Source organism: Protomyctophum parallelum (genome assembly GCF_964188405.1).
Source record: "Protomyctophum parallelum genome assembly, chromosome: 2".
Taxonomy (NCBI): Eukaryota; Metazoa; Chordata; class Actinopteri; order Myctophiformes; family Myctophidae; genus Protomyctophum; species Protomyctophum parallelum.
Window position 1 is genome coordinate 38868488 of NC_139699.1, and position 1668 is coordinate 38870155.

Here is a 1668-nt window from a genome sequence, read left to right on the forward strand (position 1 = left end):
TAGACAGTATCTTTTTCTGATACTGGTATCGTTATCGGAACAACTCTACTCTTCTGAGGTGTCAGCAATACACCTGCCAAATGTGGATCGGAAGAACGGTTCTGAAGATATGTGAAGGACATGGGTACATTTATAACTAGATACAGAGCTACAGTATGTTGCTGCAGAGATCTCAGTTGGGTAGATTGGTGGTTTGGTTTATGATTTATAGTTATCTATGTTTGACTTGGTGTGGGTCGCAGTTGTTGCCACATAATGATGGCCTTATATTGCTGTGTTTTTGTAAAGCATTTCGCATTTCATTATCAATGAATTATTTGAAAATGAATGAAGTATATTACCCAAGTGTAACTTAACTTTTTTTAAACTTCGGGTATGTTTTGTATTTTTATTCATAGATGGTGTATAGGTACCAGTATATTTATTTTTGATTGACTGTGCCATAAAAAATGAAGTAACTTTCATGATACAACTACTGTTGATGTACTGTAAAGTAGGTTAATTTTCTTTCATGTCTTTAGACAACGAAAGTTACTTTTTTTGTGTGTCTGGTTCAGGAGTGTCTTTTATTTTGAATTGATGATGATGCCATTACACAATGTTATTGTGTAAGTGAGGTACATTATACTATATAATCTCATGTCGGTCAACAAAACCAACTGGGATGTTTTGAATGTCTGAGACAGATTTTCTATTGCAATAAACAACCCAAGTATTTGACTCATTGTAGCTCAGTGTCTCAGTGTCCTTATACTGTAGTGTAGACTGCCAATACTGAGCAGTATTTTACCTGTTAGTATAGTGTATGAATATACATTCATGAGTCTTCCAACAAAGGGTCCTGGACCCCCAGGGGGTCCTCAGTTGCCAAATCTTCGCAGCCGATCTACAAGCTCAAAACGGGCTTTGTGTGTGTGTGTGCGTGTGTGCACGCTGCACACACTCCCTGGATGCCTGAGCTGAACCTCTGCCCCAAACATTTCACGTGGGCCTCTTATAGCACCACCTGAAAGCCAATTTTTGCAAAAAACATTTTGTCCAAACATCACGCTTATCGGTACACACAGTCTATAACCATTAAATGAAGGTTTCGTTTGAACACGGTGTTCGTTGGGTTCATCAACCATTTATTGAAAACACGACCTGCATTCACCTATATAACATTACTAAGCAATATGGATATACTGTTACGTGTTATATCTTTAATATTGACCTGTTATATAACCGTTATATAACCACCAAGAGAGAACTATAATATCTATTTAAAAAAGCATGTTTATATTACTTCTACACATTTTGTCCTAACATCACAAACCTAATGTTCATATGCTGGTGTAGACCTGTGGCCCGAGGGACACTTAGTATTCATCCAAAACTGAGCTGTGTTATAAAAATAACTTGTAACAGATACTCAGATAGACAGAACTTGTAACAGATCTTCGCTAATCGCTACACAATTCCACACCACAGCCATGCAGCTTTGTTCCCACACGCAAGCTGAAATGCCTCCACATTTCACACAACACTTAAGTACTCTGGCAAGGTTATTGGCCTATTATCCCGCTAATAATGTCTCCACATATTGTACAGTAAGCGTACATTGACTTATTATGCAACACCTCTGCTGGCTACTTCCTAAAAAGGTGCACCGTCATTATCATCATAATT